Source organism: Nannospalax galili, unplaced genomic scaffold (genome assembly GCF_000622305.1).
Source record: "Nannospalax galili isolate Female #2095 unplaced genomic scaffold, S.galili_v1.0 scaffold635, whole genome shotgun sequence".
Classification (NCBI taxonomy): Eukaryota; Metazoa; Chordata; class Mammalia; order Rodentia; family Spalacidae; genus Nannospalax; species Nannospalax galili.
Genome location: NW_008335836.1, coordinates 617,490 through 638,978, shown reverse-complemented (window position 1 = coordinate 638,978; position 21,489 = coordinate 617,490). Strand labels below are relative to the sequence as shown.

General features: G+C 36.0%; 2 pseudogenes; both read left to right on the top strand.

Annotated features, from left to right (window-relative positions):
* Positions 1-4,934: 4,934 nt before the first annotated feature.
* On the top strand, positions 4,935-5,881 carry LOC103732100 (annotated as a pseudogene).
* Positions 5,882-5,918: 37 nt separating this feature from the next.
* LOC103732099 lies at positions 5,919-20,494 on the top strand (annotated as a pseudogene).
* Positions 20,495-21,489: the final 995 nt, after the last annotated feature.

Here is a 21,489-nt window from a genome sequence, read left to right as displayed (position 1 = left end):
AAGGATGAATCCTACTCAGGACGAAGAGATGCAGGGAATGTGCACAATTAGAAAGTAGTACTTAAATGGCCAAACTGTTTAGAGAGTGACTAATACCAAATGTGGAAAATTTCGGATTCCTGAGCCATCTCTTCAGCCCCAATATTCCACTTCTTCTGTTCACTTCCTGTTTCTAAATTTGAAGTCAATTTAGAAAACTACAATCACCAAGTTCAGTTGGAACCTTCATGTTGTTTAGGGGAAGCAAGAGACACAGCTGAGGCAGTGCAGTGGGCAGGAAACTGAGCTTCTCATTTCAGTCTCCTGAGGACCTGATGGTCCAGGCAACTCTGTACACCTTTGATCAAGTTCAGTATTCCTTTAGGATTGTGAAGGCTCCTGACGGTCTAGTGTGCAATGCCAGTCCCATGTGCCCAAGAGCAGTACTGTTTCTGTATAAATCTCCATATTCCCTGGCATCCCTCAAAACTAGCACATGACCCAGGACTTTAGATATGCTTGGGTCTTCTATTGTGTTCCATTGACCCACATGTTTATTTTTGTGCCAGTACCGTCTTACCTTCTCATGCAGTTTTGAATTGTATATGTTATTCAATCTTGGCTGAATTTAATCTGGACATTTTCTTTGAAAATCACTTAGAGACTCATGATTTGCTGATCTCTCTTGCACTGACATGTTATGAAAGGAAATTTTAGGATACTCAAAGAGAAATGACATGTGTGTGTATGTGTGTGCTGGAGGTTAGTTAGTGCAATGCTGTTTACATCTGTTTACATTAGTTAAGATATAGCGTATTGGGATATACCTAGATGTCCAACAACAAAGGAATGGATAAAGGGCTTGTAGTGTACATACACATTGGAAATGATTTTCAGCCATAAAGAGTCATGAGATTATACTGTTTCCAGGAAAATGGATGGAGATGTAGATAATGGTGCTAAGTGAATTGAACAAGTCTCTGAAAGACAAACACATTCTTTCTTTGTAGTTGCTTTTTCCGTACTTAATGTATTTATTCTTAGTCCACTGTTCCAGATGAATGTCGAATTTATTCTTTTTATAATACATTTTTTGCATTTTATACATTACATCTTCATCATATTTAGAGTCCCTATATAGATACTAAAATTTCACAAGTTCAAGTGACAAGAAAGTATATGTGAAACTGTCTAGGGGAGCAAAGGGGGCTTAGGGGAGAAAAAACAAGGAAAAGTAGCATAAGAGTTATAGTGGTATGTTCAAGTTAAAGTAAATGCATGGATGAATACTTTAAACTTTGAATGTAAGTCAATAATACAAATGAAAGAAGACAAAATTTCCTAGCTATTTAGTACTTTGTTGTAGATTTGATTACGAGTCTTCTTAATTATATAGTTGATGATTTATTTGTATTGTTTCATTTTATTTTCTGAAAGGTTTCCTTAAGATTATCAGTTATACTTTGCTCACAAAGAGATATTTCATCATGAAATCCTATGAATACTATGAAAATGTATGCAACATGCAGTAATTAGGGAGCAGTTTTGGGTAGGGGATTAAATTTCAGATCATACCGTCTTCACTAATATTCACAAAACCCTGGATTCAATCACCAGGTATTCATGATCCTGATATGCGATGCATACCTGTAATCCCTGGACTCAGTAGGTAGAATTAGGAAAATAAAAACTTTAGTGCCTTCCCCAGATAAATAGTGAGTTCAAGGGTGGCCTCATATTTAGAAATCACCTAAGATATTTTGAAGAGTGCCTATCAGGATGTGAACAAGGAATCTCTGGCTATCTGTGTTTTGTTCTTCATCTGTACAAGGAAACTGATAATAATTATAATAATATTTTTGGTCAACACTACACACAAAATATCATAAAGTATCTTTTTTAATGAAACTCAAAACCAAGAGTTCAAATGATTTTAGATGTAGTATAATAATCAAATATTAATTCAGAGTGACATGTCCTTATTAATTACTTATAACATTTTCTCCAAACAATTGAATAAAATTGTAGTCAGTACCCCTCTCTATAGATCTAGTGATTCTATTTGAGGGTGTGGTGATGATTTATCTTGGTTCTCATTTACAACAAAAATTAGTTTAGAAGGAAAGAAATTTAAGGCATGATATCAAAAACATCTGCTGGACAGGGTGATGCATACCTCTAATCTCAGTACTACAGAGATAAAAGAAGGCTGACCTCTGTGTGAATGAGGCCAGCCTGGGCTATCCAGTACCAATCCAGCATGCATACACATAAAATAAAAATAATCAATGAAATATTTTTTAAAAAGAGTCAGAAAACTAAATGTGCAGAACAAAGAAAAGAACTTGAAAGCCTTGAGAGAGAAAAGGCAGACCACTTATAAAGCCCACCCTTCAGAAAAACAGCTGACAATTCATTGGAGACTATGAAAACCAGAAGGACGTGGACCAACGCTATACAAGTCAGGAAAGAACACAGATTCACTTCATATTACAATAACAGGAAAATTATCAGTTGTAATTGAAGGAGAAAAAACCTTTGTATAATAAATACAAATTTAAGTACTTTATGTCCATAAAACTAGCTCAATCATTAGAGGAGATAAAACATTTTAAATAAGGCATCATGAATGTATAAATTACCCAGAACAGTAAACCAAAAATGTATAAGAAAAAGAAAACTACAAAACCAGAATAATAATAATTAAAAATCATTGGTCAATAGTAACCCTTAATATCAATGGTCATAACTCCCCAGTAAAACAATACAGATAGAAAATCAGATCCTCCAATTTACTCTGTCTATGAAAACACATCTCACCAACAATGATCTTCACAACCTTAGGGTAAAAGGATAGAAAAATATATTCCAAGCAAATGGAACAGAGAGACAATATCAAGACCAATATCAAGAAATGAATAAATGCCTATTAGTGGGGGTGGCTTCATTGGAGGGGTGATAGAATTCATTTGCAAGAAATAGGAAAAGGAAGTATTAGAGTAGGAAAGTTAAATGGGTTGGAAAATGGGAGGGCAGGATTGAGGCTGTTGTTGAAGACAGTTCATACAGGTGCTGTAGAACAAACAAGGGGAATCAAGCATATACTGACTTCAGAGTCTCATCTCACTGGATGATACTCGTAGCTCTGAAATGTGCTAGGCATGCTATCTGAAGGAAAAAAGAGTTATCAACCTTATCCAGCTGTGAATCTGTGAACTACAGCAGCAACTGGTCTGGCAAGATACACCTACACTGGAGCAACGGTGTCACGAATATTACAGGAGTAACCAACCACTCTGTAACAGGACTTATGATCAACTTCATAGGATTGAATCCGTAACTAACATCAACATCAGGCTTAGCGCCGGAGATTATACAGGTCACAAAACACTGAAGAGTACCTAATACTAGTTTTGTTTTACACAGTTTACTAAACTAATTCCTAATGACTTACTGCCTTTCACATATATTAATACATCCCTCAGCTTTCACCAGAGGAGTTTCCTAATGCAGAAAATGGTGATTAACATAGAAACTTTCAAATGACCAATGTGCAGAGAACAAGAGTCTGCAGAGTGCTTATCCTTGAATATATCAAACTTCTGCTCATTTGTAGATCTTAGTACCAAATCCATATATGTGATTATGTATCCTGATATAGCCATAGGAGCCAGGAAAACGAAAAGGAACCATGGAGGTAAAGAGAAAGAAAGAGTCCAAAGGATGGGGTTAGTAGGAAACAGATGTTACCAAAGGGAAAAAAGGAGAAAATGGGAATATTCAACTAGGAATAGAAGAGGGCAGCAGATATGAGGAATCATGGAGGTAGAGTGGAAAGGGGGCTCAAAAGAATGGGGAAAATAAGAGACAAGTATTATCCAGGGGACCATGGGAATACTTTAACTGAGGAGGGAGAATGTAGGTTAGACAGAAGAGAAAGCAAACAGGTAAATAAAGCATAGGTCATGAGAAATATTATTTATTTTTTTAATTTTATGCATATGTGTGTTTTTTCTTGTAAGATCGTCTTTGTTTTGCAGTGCCTATGTATGCCAGAAGAGGGAGGCTGATTCCCCGCAACTGTAGTTTTAGATGATTGTTAACTACTATGTGGTTGCTGTTACCTGAACTCTGGTCCTCTGTAAGAGCAGCCTATGCCCTAACCAATGAGCAATCTTTCCAGCCCCTTATTCTATATTTAATTACTTGACATGCATATAGGCAAAATAAATAATGTTAAATGTTTCTTTCTGTACTCATTAATTTATGATGCCGTGACTCATATAAGAAACAGAAGAGGAAACACCAAGGTAAAATTAAGAAAAGGTATAAATCTCACACAGGGTGAAGAGATTTAAGGAAAGTACAGGATCAGAAAGTATAACATAAAGGTGCAAAGCATTTATAGAGGGACTAACTAATGCCAAATGGGGAACATTTCAAATTCTACTTGTTTTGATCAATTACTGTGTCTAAACTTGATGTCAATTTACAAAGTTACAATGACCAAGTTCTGTTGGGACCACCACACTTTTAGGGGGAGTGAGTCTCAGCTGAGGCAGAGGTCAAGAAAATGAGCTTCTCATTCCTGTCTCCCAAGGGCATCACCAGCAAGGTAGTTCAACACACCTTTGATCAAGTGCTGTATTCCTTTAGGATTGTGCAGATTCCTGACAGTCTACAATGCAATGCCAGTCCCATGTGCCCACAAGCAGTGCTGTTTCTGAATAAATCTCTGTACTCTCCTGTATACCTCAACACTAGTAGCACAGACCCAGGTCTAGACAATAGGTTCTTGTGATGATAATAAAGGACAAGATTTATATTTTGCTGTTTATGGAAATTATATTCCATTTTGTTTACTGCAACTGAATAGTTAAATATTACTAAAATTAAGACATCACTAAATAGTATGATTTTAATACCTCTACAGGAGTATTTTCTATCATCTATTAATGTTTAATATTCATATCTCTTATGTCAATATATCTAGTTTTGCTCTCACTGGGTTTCCTGGCCTGGAAGTTTTCTATCTCTGATTTGCCAGCCCCTTCCCTTCCATCTATATAACCGTGTTCCTGGGAAACTGCATAGTGCTGCATATGATGAGACAGAGCCCAGCCTGCACCAGGCCATGTTCTATTCCCTGGCAATGCTAGCCCTCACCAACTTGTGTATGGGGCTGTCGACTAAGTAAACCATCCTTGGATTACTGTGGTGTTTTATTAAGAGATCAGCCTTGATGCCTGTGTTGCACAGTCTTATTTCATTCATGGTCTGTCATGCATGGAGTCCTCTGTGCTCCTTGCCATGTCCTTGGATTGATTGCTATATTGTTATCTGCAGCCCTCTATAGTATTCCTCCATCCTAACAAATGACAAAATTAGAAAAATTGTTTTTGCAATCTTATGTAGGAGTTCAGCGGTCATCCTTCTGATCATCATCCACCTGACGTGCTTAAATTACTTCCGTCCTCACTTCCTATGTCATTCTTTCTGTCTGCACCAAGATTTAATTCGAATGGCCTGTGAAGACACGTGCTTCAACCACATCTATGGTCTTTCTGTGGTGATCTGCATCCTGTTATTGGAATCAGTGCTCATTCCTGCACCCTGCGTCCCTATCCTGCACACCGTTTTATCCATTGCATCCCTGGAGAAGAGAATCAAGTCCTTCCAGACTTATGTATCACATATCTCTGCTGTTTTGGTTTTCTACATCCCTATCTTTGGTCTTAGCATGGTGCATCACTTTGGGAAGCACCAGTCCCCATTGGTTCATGGTCTGGTGCCCAACATCTACATCCTTTTCCAACCCATGATGAATCCCATAATATACAGCATCAAGACCCAACAGATACGGCTGAGAATCCAGAGACTGTTCTCCTTGAAAGGAACCTAAGTCCTTAGACCCACTCTGAACACATTTAAATATTAAAATGCGGTATTAAAAATGTTACAAGTCAGTAACTACAAATACATTATTAACCTGCAGGTCATTATTTTTACATGCTTCAAATATTGTCCTTTTCTCCCTTTAGTATAGCCTTCATGAATTAGTGACATTGATGGGCATATTGTAAGCACTTTTATTAACCAGATTATGCACACATATTGAACTCAGATTCACATTAATATATCACATAGATTCACCTGAAAACTCCTTCCCTTTTAAAGACCAGTTGGATGAAGCCATTTTTACTCATCCACTATGAAAATGCAAATTTTGGTGAGAGTATCTTTCAAATAGTTGTGCAAAATTGACCATTATTTCAGTCCCCTTTGTTACTCTATTAAACACACTTGTTTGTTTATGGCTTCTGTTCCCCAGTTTAACAATAAAATGGTGCAAATATCATAGTGATTAAAACATTTAGGAAATTTAAAAATTAAATACAAACACATAGGAAATAAATAATTTGTTATTTGATTACCAACTGATAGAAAAAATTCAAATTACATTGTGAGGACAGCAATTGAGATGGTTATGTATAGAATCAGTCACTTCTGGAATAAAAAGAAACAAATGTTTGACACTCATTTTTTATCCAAAAAAATAATACCACTATTACAGAATGATTTGAATCTTATTTTGTGACTCATCTTATTAAATACATGGCCCTAGTTAAAATCTAGATCATTATTATGAATAAATAATATAAATACATGTCTAATTCAATCTCCTCATTAAAATTTCAAATTATGTATTTTTTCTATTTCTATTTGGTTACTTTCAGGATATGTCTCGTAAATTATCAATGAAATATTGTTAAGTGCTACCTGATGAGTTTTTAAAAATATTTTATTTATTATTTTTATTTTGTGTGTATGAGTGTTATGTCTGCATGTAGGTAAGTGCACCCATGCTGTGAAATGCCTGTGGAGGACAGAAGAGGCTGTGGGATCCCCTGGAACTGTACAGACAGTTGTTAGCTGCCATGTGGGTGCTGGGATTCAAAACTGGGTCTTCTGCAAGAGCAGTCAGTGTTCTTAACCGCTGAGCCATCTCTCCAGCCCCCCAGTGAGTTTTGAGACATTGTTTGTGCGGTCATCTTCAGATCACTTCACAACCCTTTCCTACATTTCTTCTGTGTTCCTATTCATATGAAGGATTTTATACACGTCATCCACTGTGATATATTTCTATCCATTCAAGTATAAAACCTTCCACAGAAATTCATGGATCTGAGCTGGAGAGATGGCTTGGCGGTTGAGATCATTGGTTCCTCCTGCAGAGGACTCGGGTTCTATTCTGAGCACCCACATGGTGACTTGAGATCGTTTCTGGCTCCAGTTCCAGGGATGCCAACACCCTCTTCTGACTTCTGTGGACATTGCATGACATGTGTGCACCTGCTACATGCGGGCAGTGCTCTCATGCACATACGATAAAAAATAATAAACAATTTATTCTTCAAAAAATCGTAGATGAGAATAAAATGAACACATTTAGATCATGTTTGTATGTGTAAATTTCTTCAACACATGACTTTCTCAATCATATGTGTAGCTTTCTTAATATTTAAGGAAGGATTCATTCAGGTCTCATAAAACGTTATGATTCTTCAGTGTTACATTTCTGTTATATAGATTTACCACTAAGAAACAGACATATAAATTACATACTATCCAATATTATCTTTTGACCAGGGATGGTTCATAGACAGCAATATACGTGGGGTTCATGCTTTTTTCATTCTGGTACCATAATTTTGAAATTACACATGTTATTATTATACTGTATCATATTCCTTATACTCAGCTCATGATTCATTTGAGTTTACAGCTTTGTTTTGATTTTAGAGGAGACCTGCTATAAACGTATATGCTACATGGTTATAAAACATTTCCAAAAATTGGAGGGAGAGAAGGAGGGAGGGAGGGAGGGAAGGACAGAGGGAGGGACGGAGGGAGGGGGAGGGAAATGGAGGAGAGAGGAAGGAAAGAAGGAGGGAAGGAGAGAAGGGAAGAAAGGAGGAAAGGAACAAAGGGAAATATTTCTGCTATTAATCTTTACATTTCTGTAACATCCTTAGCCTAAATAGAACATGGAAACTGAAAAGGCAATGCAAGCACAGCATTGTGACCCAAATTCTTCAGCATTCCTTGTTGGATTAATCATATATTAATGCATTTCTTTTTCATTTCTCTTATAATATGCTTACATTTAAAGCTGAGAAAATAGAATTTGATATCAGGTAGTAGATATTAAAATTCTAATCTAATAAGTACAAGTCCATCACTCCTGCTTTGTGAGGTTTACTTGATATTTTTGAAGTAAATTATTTAAAAACTGATTTTTATATCATAAAATATTATGGTTATAAATTTTAATAGTTTATTCATTGTCTTCTAATATTGAACATGTTAAACAATGTACATAGACTAGTTATTTTGAATGCATTGTTATAGCTAGATAAACATGCATCTATTATATATACATTTACATTCATACAGACTTTATTTTATCATGTAGTGGAGCAATTCTCCAAGGAAATATTTTTTAACATAGCATAAGATATAGAAGTAGTGATGATCATAGAAGCTCTGTCTTTTAAAAATTATAAATTTCAAAGGACTGAGAGGTGCATGTGAGCATTATCTCTAGACTTTAAAAGCTTAAAGGTAATATTTCATTTGGACACCTATGAGATTTTGAAGAGTGCTTATCAGGTTGTGAACAAGGACTCTGTGACTGTGTGTGTGTGTGTGTGTGTGTGTGTGTGTGTGTGTGTGTTGTTCTTCATGTGTAGAAGAAAACTGAGGATAAGTATAATAATAATTTTTTAGCTCTGTCACACAAAATGTCATAAAGCATCTTCCTTTTCAATGGAACAAAATCAAAACCAAGATTTCAAATTATTTCAGATGCAATATAATCTATTATAAATTTGGAGTGAAGTGTTCTTACTTATATAATTACTAATAAAGTTTTCTCCAATCAATCAAATAAAACAGTAGTCAATATCCCTCTCAATGCTTATGTGATTCTAGTTGGGGCTGTGGTGATGATTTACTCTGGGCCTCATTTATAACATATTTCCAAGAAAAGACACTGGATTTTAGTTTGCTTTGGAGTTTTGTTGTATGCAACCAATGATTTCTATTGCTTTTAACCAGAGCTTCTAAAATTTTCACTTAATATTTTACTCACAGAACTGAATGAAAAATACAAGACATCATCAAAAATCAGTTTATAATTGGAATCACAGCAAGGGAAAAGTGGCATACAGGAGACCCACTCCCTGGCTTGGCTAATAAACAAACAAACCAAAAACAAAAAAAAAGGAAAAAAACAATGTTTATAAGAAAGTAAATCTAAGAAATGATACAAAAGACATTATCTGCTGAGCAGCATGGTGGAAACCTTTTATCTCAATACTCCTCATACAGAGGAAGGCTGACCTCTGTGTGAATGAAAACCAAGCAAAACTCAGCTGGATCATACCTGAGAAGTGGGAGAAGCAATAAGCAGTTTATAAATAATGAACAAGGGTGAGATGCCTTACCAATACTAAGAAACATCAATAAACAAGTACAGATTCCTAGATCTCAGTGGAAAATTAGCAATAAACAAACAAACAAACAAACAAAACATGAATAACCAATATGTCTACTACAGCAGAAATTAACCACACCATCATATGTTTTCCTGAGAATGACTTCCAAGCATATGTTCCAGACAATGACTTCAAAATAGCAATTATAAATATGGTCAAGGATCTGAAGGAGGATATGAAAAAGAAAAAAGTAATAAAGATTATGAAAATGCAAATGAATGAAATAACTAAAAGAATTGAAAACATGAAACTAGATTTAAACAAAAAGGAAGAATCTCTGAATAAAAACAGTCTGGCAATTCCTTCACCTCTGACCCCTGGGCTAGCTTCCTGACCCAGACTAGCTAAACACCCTATCACAGATCCCTAAATCCTTCTCCAGGCATTCCCCCACCACCAATTTCCCAACCTCTTAATCAGGGAGATAGATCTGTTCAACCAGGATTCTGGTAAGTCAGATCCTGCTCACTGTATCTCTACACCATTCCTGTCACCTAGACCCACCCAGTCCCCTGACTGCCCCTATCAGAGGCAAGCTCCAATTCTTTACCTCAGATCCCTGGACTAGCTTCCTAACTCAGACTAGATAAACACCCTACCATAAATTCAGAAGTCCTTCCCCAGGCTGTCGCCCCAACACCAACTTCCCAGCTTTCTCATCAGGCAGACAGACCTGCTCATCCAGGACTCTGACCAGTCTATTACCCTGAAAGTACTTGAAAAACCCACCAATTTATCCTCCATACCTGTACAAAAAGTAACTAAGCTACATAAACAATATTAACTGAACCAAAATTAAATTAAACAAAAGCAGGGTAGAAGTTTCTTTTGGACACATAACCAACAAAGAATATCCATATGCCCAAACAGCAATGCAAAAACACAAACAATATGAAAAACAAAATCACTGTGTCCCCAACAATACCCACTATTCCTACAGAAGGTCACAGCAATAAGAAACACCTTGACTATCCCCAAGATGAATAATTTAAAAGAAAAATCCTAAATATGATCAAAGAACTTCAAGAAAAACACAAACAAAAATTTCAAAGAACTCAAAGAGGCATAAACTAATAATGGAAGCCCAAGAATATACAAATAGGTGGCTTAATGAAATGTCTAAAAGAATTCATAACTTGAAAACTGAATTCATAAAAGAGATAGAAATAATGAATAAAACCCAAATGGAAATGAACACAGTTTTGAAAAACTCAAATAAACCAATTAGAATCAACAGGAGAAAGTTTCAAAAGCATAATGAATGAAATGGAAAACAGAATATTGATACTGGATGATAAAGTTGAAGACTTGGACTCCTTAAGTAAAGACTATGTAAAAAAATAAATATATAATTTAAAAAAAAAAAACTCACAGGAATGGAATACTCACAAAATGTAGGTCAACATGAAATGACCAAATTTATGAGTTATAAGCATACAAGAATGAGAAGAATCTCAGGTCAATGGCATTGAACAGATCCTCAGTAGGATTATAGAAGAAAACTTCCCTAAATTAAGGAAAGACATACCTTTAGAGATTCAAGAAACACATAGAACACCAATTAGACATGACCAGAACAGAAAGTCCCCATGGTATATCATTTAATGTAAAAACATTAAATATAACGATCAAAGAGAGGGCACTGAAAGCTGTTAGAAAAACACAAGTTACATATAAAGGAAAACCCATCAGAATTACTACTGACTTTTCAATGCAAACTATGAGACAGAAGACCCCAGACCAAATACATTAAATGCACAGATCAAAGAGAGGGCACTGAAAGCTGCTAGAGAAAAGCAACAAGTTACATATAAGGAAAACTCATCAGAATTATTGCTGACTTTTCAATGCAAACTATGAAATCTAGAAGAGCCTGGACCAAAGTATTCCCAGTTCTAAGTAACCATGGATGCCAAACTCAAATACTTTATCCAGCAAAACCATCTATCAGGATTGGAGGGGAATGGAAAAGTTTTTTTTTTAAATATTCTATTTGTTATTTTTATTTTATGTGTATGAGTGTATTGCCTTCATGAATGTGAGTGCACCTGTGCCATGCAATGCTATGGAGGTCAGAAGAGGGCTTTGGATTCCCCTGGAACTGGAGTTAAGGATGGTTCGTAACCACCACATGGGTGCTGGGAATCAAACCTGGGTCCTCTGTAAGAGCAGTCAGTGCTCTTAACCACTGAGCCATCTCTCCAGCCCCGGAAGAGTTTTTATGACAAAAATAGACTGAAAGAATTCATGTCATCCAAACCATTCACTACAAAGAATACTCAAAGCAATACAAAGAACTGATGGAAAGAATGACTATACACAAGAGGTTACAGAAAGAAAACAAAGAAAAGCATAACAATGAAAACAAAAAATAGGGCCCCAAAGACAAAGAAATTCAAATTACAGCATCATATACACACAATTCAATAATAACACTAAATATAAATAGCCTCAACTTTCTTGTCCAAAGACACTGGCTAGTGCAATGAACCAAGAAAGTAAACTATCTTTTGTAGTATTCAAGAAACTCATTTCACCTTCAAAAATAGACACTATCTTACGGTTAAAGGGTGAAAACTATTCAAAAAAAAATGGCACTAAGAAGCAAGCATATGCCACAATTCTAATATCTGACAAAATAGACTTCAAATTGAAACTCATTAGAAGAGATAAAGAGGGTTACATCATTCTCATCAAAGGAACAATTCGTGAAGAGTATACTACAATCAGGAACATACATGCACCAAACTCTGGAGCACCCAATTTCATAAAATCAGTACTCTAGGACTACAAAACAAAGATTAACCTCAATTCAGTAATAGTGACTTTAATACCCCATTATATTCAACAGGCAGGTCAACTGGGCAAATAAGAAACAGAGAGACATCTGAATTAAATGATATATTACATGAAATGGACCTAACAGGTGTGTATAGAATATTCCACTTAAGTACTAAGGAATAACACTTTATACTCAGCAGCCCATACAAGTTATTTTGAAATTGACCACATTCTGGGACACAAAACAAATTTCAGTAAATACAATAAAAAAAAGATTCCATGCCTTCTATCAGACCACAATGCAATAAAGCTTATATTCAACAGCAAAAGAAGCTCTAGTAATTACACAAATTCATGGAGATTAAACAACACATGCCTGAATGATGAATGAGTCAAAGAAGAAATCAAGAAAGAAACAAAAGTATTCCTGGAATAAAATGAAAATGAGAATACAATGCAACAAAACCTCTGGGACACCTTACAAGCAGTCCTAAGAGGGAAGTTTATAGCTCTTAGTGCCTACATTAAACAATTAGAACAATCACATGTAAATGACTTGACAGAACAATTCAAGACTCTGGAAAGGCAAGAACAAACCAGCTCAAAACCTACTAGATGAGAATAATTAAAAATACAAGCAGAAATGAATGAAATAGAAACAAAAGAAAACAATACCAAAAAAATTAATGAATCTAAAAGCTGGTTCTTTGAAAGATTAAACAAGATAGACTGACACTTAGATCTTAACTGAAGAAAAAGCAAATTCAAATCAACAAAATCATACAAGAAGGGGAACACCTTACAATAGACACCAAAAAGATCCAAAACATTGTAAGGTAACATGTGAAAAATCTATACTCCATTAAATTTGAGAATATAAAAGAAATGAATCAATTTCCAAAATCACAGTCATCACCAAAGTTAAATCAAGAGAATATCAACAGTCTAAACAAACTCATAACAAATAAGGACATTGAAATAGTAATACAAAACATACCGACTAAAGAAAAGCCCAGTCCTAGATGGATTCACAGCAGAATTCTACCAGACATTCAAAGAAAACCTACAACCAATATTGCTTAAATTATTCTAAAAGATAATAACAGAGGGAGATCTCCCAAACTCCTTCAATGAAGGCAGTGTAACACTAATATCAAAACCAAGTAAATACACAATAAAAAAGAAAACTATAGACCTATATCCTTAATGAACATAGATGCAAAGATACTCAACAAAACGCTTGCAAACCACATACAGAGATACATCAAAAAGATCATACACCACGATCAAGTTGGCATTATTACAGAGATACAGGGATGGTTCAATATACGTGTCAGTAATGTAAAAAAAAACATATAAATGGACTTAAAAACAAAAAAAACCACATGATCATCTCAATAGATTCAGAAAAGGCATTTGACAAAATCCATTATGCATTCATGTTAAAAATCGTAGCAAAAATTGGTCTGGAGGGAACATACTTCAACATAACTAAATCTATATACAACAAACCCATAGCCAACATCATTCTAAATAGAGAAAAAAACTGGAAACATTCCTATAAAAATCAGCAACCAGTCAGGATTGTCCACTATCTCCACTCCTTTTCAATATAGAGCTGAAGCTCTTGCAAGAGCAATAAGACAAGAGAAGGAATTAGAGGAGTACTTACTAGAAAAGAAGAGTTCAAACATAATAGAAAAAGGGATAGAGAAGAAACTAACGTGTCCCTCAACTCTCACCAGTGAATCTTTCTTATACAACAGAATGTGATGCACACAGAAGGCCACAACTGGCTAAGTTTTAAACAATAAGAGACTGCAGATTGTAGGATAGGACTCCTTTATGGAAAGTCATCCTCCTACAGCTCAGAAACTATTGTGGAAGAGAGGGACGAAAGATTGCAAGAGCCAGGACTGGTTCACAAACACAGGAAAGCAGAGACTGCTAGGCCATTCGAATATTGTACATGTGAACTTGTGGTAGTGGGGGCATTGAGCCCAGGACCCATGTCAACTCAATTAAGCAAAGGCCCAAAGGGGAAGAGTGAAATAGTTGGCAGGCCAGTATTAGACTTTGAACTATTGGAGACTGAATGCTGCTGGGTGAGGAAGGATATGACTTACATAAAATCACTAGATGGGCTGACTATACTTCAGTGGATGAATTTACACTGAAAGACACTTTTGTATAGACGCCTGAATGAATAGGACTTAATATGTATGGTGGAATACATGAGATTTGGTGGGGGGTGGGGGAGGCATGGTTTGGAGGTCTTCTAAATTTGATTAAGAACCATTTTACGAAATTACATAAGTTCAACAGAAATATCAAAAAGACAATCTGAACTAAACCACCAACAACAAAAAAACTCAGAAACTCAAACCAAAAACTTAGAATTAAGAAGCAAAATGAAACTGAGGAAATCTCAGATCTTGAAGATAAGCTTGGGGAAATGAATTGCTCAAACAAAGAAAATGTCAAACTTAAATAACTCAGGAAGAGAATATGCAAGACTCCTGGGACACTGTTCGAAAAACTCACAAATTAGATTCATAGGAAAAGGAGAAGAAACCCAGATCAAGGGCACATAAAATATTTTTAACAAAATCATAGAAGAAAATATCACAAGCTTAGGGAAAGTGATAACTATCAAGGCACAAGAGGCATAAAGAATATAAAATAGACAAGATCAGAAAAGAGAATACCCATATCATTTAAGAGTCAAAAGGCTAAAAATACAGAATAAAGAAAATATATTGAAAGCTGTGAGAGAAAAAAAAATCAAGTCATATGTAAATGCCAGATGACCAGAATAGCAAATGACTATTCAATGTAGACTGTGAACCTAAGAAGGACATGAACCAATGTCATAAAAGTCAGAAAAGAACACAGATTCTAACCCATATTACTATATTCAGCAAAATTAACAGTTGTAATTGAAGGAGAGAGAAAATATTTCTGTAACAAAAAAGAATTTATTGAACTTATCTTCATGAAACCAGCTCCCCAGAGAATATTTGATGGACTACATCTAACATTAGAAAAGTATATACATTCTCAAGAGGACCCCATGAATAAACAGATTATCCCAGATCAGTAACCAAAACATGTATAAAAAATATACACTACAACACCAACATGAGGAATTAAAAAGCACTGTTCAATAATAATCCTCAATATCATCATCATAACTTCACAGTAAAAAGATAAAGACTGATTGGATTTGAGAACAGAACCCTTCAATTTGCTTTCTCTAAGAAATATCTCACCCACAATGATCTCTCTACACAATTAGGGTAAAAATAACAACAAAGATATTCCAAGCAAATGGAACTAAGTAAGATACAAGCAGGTATAGCACTTTGAAAATGAATACTAGGCAAGAGAATAATAAATTGTCATTGGTGTATGTGTGGGGCCTCCTGGAAGGGTTGATAGAATTCATTCGCATGAAGTAGAGTAGGAAGTGTTAAATGGGGTGGAGAATGGGAAGGCAGGACTGAGGGGGGAGTATGGGGAGGGAGAACTATCACTAAAGGCCCTTAGGAAATGTCAAGTGGATACCTACCATTATGGAAGCTATTTAAATTATATGCATATAGTATAAATATATATTTAAAGGAGTTACCCTATAATGAGTGCATTGACCCTTCTAGACATCATGGGCTAATGAATTCCTCAATGTCAGGAATGGACTCCCTCTCTAGAACCCATTGACAAGGAGTCCCGTAGACCCTCATACAATGCTTGGAATTTCCCTTGCTCTTCATTACCAAACAGAATTTCATGATAAGACCCTGTTGTTGAAGTCATTGCATATATGTGCTGTAGAACAAGGGAAATCAAGCACATACTGACTTTAGAGCCTCCTCTCTACTGGATGACACTCATAATTCTGGAAGGTGTTATGCATACTACCTGAAGTAAAAAGAAGTTATCAACCTTATACAGTTGTGAATCCAGTGAACTACAACAGCAACTGGTCTGGCAAGATATGCCTACCCTGGGGAAATAGTGGCATGAATATTATGGGAGTAACCAACCACTGTCTAATGGAATCATGATCAACTTCATATGATTGAATCCATAACTAACATCAATGTCAGGCTTAGCCCCTTAGGTTAAACAGTTCACAAAACACTGGAGAGAACCTAATAATAATTTTGTATTAAAGAGTTATACTAAACTGATTCCTAATGAATATTTTTCAGATGTAATAATATATCCTAAAAATTTCAGTAGAGAAGTTTCCTAATGCAGAAGATGGTTACTAACATACAAGGCTTCAAATTAGCAATGGACAGAAAATAAGAAGCTACAGAGTGCTTATCCCTGAATGGGATATCTATATCAAACTTCTGCTTCCCAAGGCTCAGGGATCATTATGGAAGAGGGTGCGGGAAGATCTTAAGAGTCAGAGGTAGTGAATGGCATAAGGATACAGTTTTCCAGACAGCTGGTCAGTTATTCATATGAACTCACAGCAACAATGACACCTTGTATAAGTCCCGTGCAAGTTCAAACTGGACAAAATCCTGTCATAGACCTGGAGAAATGGATAAGAAACTCCATCCATGTCAGTCAAAAGCATCCTAGTTCATCTTTGTTCATCCTAGCTTGATGCTTGTCTCTGTGGCCAAAGCTATTTCATACCGAAGACACAATCTTACCAAAATAATTAATTAATAAATAAATAATAAATAAATAAATAAAACTCCAACCCAACCTAAGGAAATGTTGACAATTGGCAGCTTCCTTCAAAGATGATAGTAGCCTAGGGTGGCCTACAACTCATCAAATGGATGTAAATGAGATTGAATTCCTAACCCTCTTGCCTTTAGCTCTTAAGTACTAGAATCACAAGTGTCCCACCATATGCAGCTGCATTTTAGAATTCTTAACTGCACCTGATACATTTAATTCACAAATTATATATATATATGTATATATATATATGTATTTGTATATTTATATATAATAAAGCAGATTAAATTTTGTGGGGCAATAAGGGAAGGTAGAATATAGGAGGTGATCTAAGTATTATCAAATTTCATTGTAAGAAAAATCACAAAAATTCAAATATGTTAAAAAACATAAAGATTATCCATACATCAACAAAAAGTTGGCCTCAATAAAATATTGCAACACCAATTAAAAAGTATAGCACATCCTGTAATTAAATAATTTTACAATTGATTTTCTAGAGTACCTCAGGATTTGCACAATTTGGAACAACCATCTGTAACTCCTTTTCCAGGAGATCTGATTCCCCTCTTCTGATCTCTTCAGGCATTACATAACAAAGGTGCACTTTCATACATAAAGACAATGCATTCATGCACATAAAATAAAAATGATAATTTATTAAAATAAAATAAAGATAAAACTAAAATTGTATATACTGTATGATCTGGTTATACCACCCTTTGACATAAAACCAAAGGACTCATTTTACAGTAGAAGTAATTGTACATCCTTTTTATTTATGTGTATGAGTGTATTGCCTCCATGTATGTGAGTGCACCCATGTCATGGAAGACTGCATAGGTCAGAAGAGGGCATTGGATTCCCCTGGAACTGGAGTTAAGGACGGTTCGTAGCTGGCATGTGGGTGCTGGGACTTGAACCCGGGTCCTCCGCAAGAACAGTCAGTCCTCTTAACCACTGAGCCATCTCTCCAGTTCCTGTACATCCATTTTTGTTGCTGCTCTTTTCATAATAGTTAACAAATGGAAAACTACTAAAGGTTCTTCAACTGAAAAATAGATAATAAAATTTGGTATATTTATGTCATGAAGTTGTATACAGTGTTGAAGAAAGATGAAATCATGAAATTTGCAGCTCAACAGGTGTTACTAGAAACTATTATAAGTGAAGTAACTAAGAACCAGAAAACAAGTGAAATGTAGTCTCTCATTTGTGGATCTTAACACCAAATCCTTGTATGTGATTATATATCCTGATGCAGCCATAGGGGTCAGGAAAATGGAAAGGAAGCATGGAGGTAAAGGGGAGGGAAGAGCCTGAGAGATAGGAATAAGAGGAAACAAATGTTACAAAAATGAAAAAGGGGGCAATGGGGGTGTTCAACTAGAAAGGGAGAGGTGCACGATATATAGAAACCAAGGGAAAGAGGGAGGCTCAAAACAAGGTGGGAAATAAGAGGCAGGTATTGTTAGGAGGACTTTGAGAATACTTGAATTGTGGAGGGATGTGGGAGGTTAGACAAGAGAGAGAGGAGAGATAAATAAATCTTAGCTGGTGAGAAAATATTATTTATTCTTATTTTATGCATATGAGATGTTCTTGTCTGTAAGTTCATCTCCATTATGCAAAGCCTGAGGGGGCCAGAGGAAGGAGTCTGAACCACTAAAAATGTAGTTTTAGATGGTTGTTAACTTCAATGTGCTTGCTGGTGACTGAAATCTGGTCCTCTCGGTATTAGCACTTTATGCCCTAACACCTGAGCAGTCTTTCCAGCCTCTTATTCTATATTTAATTACCTGACATGCTGATAGGTAAAATAAAGTGAAATGTTTATTTTCTGTACTCATTAATTTATGATGCTGTGACTTACGTAAGAAATGGAAGAGAAAACAACAAGATGGAATTCAGAAAAAGTATAAATCTCACACAGGATGAAGAGATTTAAGGAAAGTAGAGAATCAGAAACTACACAGTAAATGTGCAAACCATTTAGAGAGGGACTAACTAATGCCAAATGCGGAAAATTTCAAATTCCACTTGTTCTGATAATTCCTGTTTCTAAATCTGATGTCAATTTAGAAAGTTGCAATGACCACGTTCCGCTGGGACCATCACACTCTTCAGAGGGAATGAGAGCAGCCGCTGAGCAAAGAACGAGTAAATGAACTTCTCATTCCCGTTTCCCGAGGGAACACCCGGCAAGGCAGCTTGACTCACCTTTTATTAAGGGCTGTATTCCTCTAGGACTGTGAAGATTCCACACAGTCTAGTATGCAATACCAGCCCCATGTGCCCATGAGCTGTAGTACTGTTTCTGCATAAATCTCCATACTCTCCTGTACACCTCAACACTAGCACCAGAAACCCAGGTCTAGGCAACGGGTTCTTGAGACTATAAACAATAAAGGACAAGGTCTGAATTTTGCTGCTTATGGAAAATACACTTCGTTTTATTTGCTGCAAGAAAACAGACAAATATTGCCCAAATAAGACATCACTAAATAGTATGATTTTAATACCTCTACAGAAGTATTTTCTATCATCTATTAATGTCTAATATTCATACCGCCTGTGTCATTGTTCTAGTTTTGCTCTCACTGGCTTTCCCGGCCTGGAAGTTTACTATCTCTGGTTTACCATCCCTTCTCTTCCATCTATATTATGGTATCTCTGGGAAACTGCATAGAGCTGCATGTGATTCAAACAGAGAAGGGCCTGCACCAGCCCATGTCCTATCTTGGCCATGCTGGCCCTCACTGACTTGTGTATTGGCCTGTCTACTATGCAAACCGTCCTTAGCAAGCTGTGGGGTTTCACTGAAGAGGTTAGCCTCTATGCCTGTATTGCACAGTCTTATTTCATTCATGGTCTGTCATGCATGGAGTCCTCTGTGGTCCTGGCCATGTCCTTTGACCTCTACGCTATTCCGCCATCCTAACAAATGACGAAATCAAGAAAATCGGTGCTGCAGTCCTATGTAGAAGTTCAACAGTCATCCTTCCAATCATCCTTAGCCTAAGGTTCTTAAATTTCTTCCTTACTTCCTCTCTTCATCTTTCTGTCTGTATCAAGATTTAGTTCAAATGGCCTGCTCAGACATCTGCTTCAACCACATCTATGGTCTTTCTGTGGTGATCTGCATCCTGTTATTGGATTCAGTTCACATTCTTGCCTCCTGCATCCTTATCCTGCTCGTTGTTTTATCCATTGCATCCCAGGAGGAGAGAATCGAGTTCTTGCATATTTGTGTATCACACATCTCTGCTGATTTGGTTTTCTCCATCCCTATCATTGGTCTGACCATGGTGCATCGCTTTGGGAAGCACCTGTCCTCACTGGTTCATAGTATGATGGTCTACATCTACATCCTTTTCCCACCCTTGATGAGCCCCATTATACACAGCATCAAGACCCAGCAAATACGGGAGAGAATCCAGAGACTATTCACCTTGAAAGGGTCTTAGCTTCTTAGGTCCACTATGAACACATTTAAAATGTCAAAAATTGGAATTAAAAAGGTCAAGAGTCAGTAAATAACTAAAAATAGATTGTTAACTTGCAGGTTTATTGTTTTTACTCATTTTAAATACTGCCCTTTCCAACTTTCACATAGCCTTCATGAATCAGTGGCAGTGGTATGTATTATATTGGAGGCATGTTTACAAACTAGAGTATGCATGCATACTGAACTGAGAATCACATTACTATACCACAAAAATTATCAGTAAAATCCTCCGTTTTAAAGATGGGTTTAATGTAGGCAATTCTATAGCCATGTATTATGCAAAAGATAAATTTTGGTGAGTAAAACCTTTCAGGTAATTATTTAACAATCAGCCATTATTTCAGTCTATTTTATTACTCCATTAAGCACATTTTTTGTTTGTCCATGGCTCCTGTTCCCCAGTTCAGCAATATAGTGGAGCAAGTATTATAGGGATGTCAAATGCTTGGGTTTTTAAAAATTAAGCTCTACAACTTAAGAGATAAATAATTTGCTGTTTAATTTTCCACTCATTCAAAATCTTCAAATTACACGATATGTTCAGTGTTTGAAATGGTTTTGGAAACATCCAACAGCTTCTGGAGTAGAAAGAAACTGATGTTTTACACTTGTTTATTTATCCAAATAATAATACTAACATTTACAACAATTACAGAATTATTTGAATCATTTGAAAGTATTGATTTGAATCTACAATGCTTTTGAATCATTTATTTTTTTTACATGTATATGCTGTGTGCATGTATGTGTGACCATGTTGTGCAGTGCCCTTGGAGGTCAGTAGAGGGTGTCAGATCCCCTAGAAGTGAAGTTAAACATGGCTACTAGCCTCCTTATGAGTGCTGGGAATGGAACCCAGGTCTTCTGCAAGAATAGCCAATGTTCTCCAAACCTTAACTGAATCTTAATTTTTTCCTTATCTTATTAAATCCTTGGATCTATTTAAAAATAATC